Source organism: Triticum dicoccoides, chromosome 4A (assembly GCF_002162155.2).
Source record: "Triticum dicoccoides isolate Atlit2015 ecotype Zavitan chromosome 4A, WEW_v2.0, whole genome shotgun sequence".
NCBI lineage: Eukaryota > Viridiplantae > Streptophyta > Magnoliopsida > Poales > Poaceae > Triticum > Triticum dicoccoides.
This window is the reverse complement of record NC_041386.1, coordinates 608,492,692-608,493,283: the sequence shown is the minus strand read 5'-3', so window position 1 is coordinate 608,493,283 and position 592 is coordinate 608,492,692.

The following is a 592-nucleotide window of genomic DNA, read 5'->3' as shown; positions in this document are numbered from 1 at the left end:
CCGTATACTTCCCAGCAGAACGGTCGAGCCGAACGCGTCCTTCGCACTCTGAACGATTGCGTTCGCACGCTCCTGTTCCATGCTAACGTGCCGCCTCGTTTCTGGCCGGACGCACTCGCTACTGCTTCACTTCTCCTTAACCTTCGCCCTTACCGCCCACGGTGGAACTATGCACCTCACCATCTTCTCTTCGAACGCCCCCATCTTATGATGGCTTGCGTATTTTTGGGTGCCTTTTCTATGCTAGCATTGCCGACTCCGCTCCTCACAAACTCGCATCTCGTTCTGTCGCTTGCATCTTCATCGGCTACCCGTCCAACTCCAAGGGATATCGATGCTACTATCCCGTCCCCCACCGTGTGTTCATTTCCCAGCACGTTTACTTTGATGAGCATGTGTTTCCGTTTCACCAGGTACCCCCGGCCGCTCCTCCCGCCACCGGTGATGCGAGCTCCTCGGCGCCTCTCCCAGGACACTCACACGCCTCTCTTGGCCCGCCCCTGGCTTTGAGGCGCGCCCCCCGCATGCGGCGCCTCCTCCAGCCGCGGCGTTGGCACCCCTGGCGCCCCTGAAGTTGGCGCCCGCGGCGCCC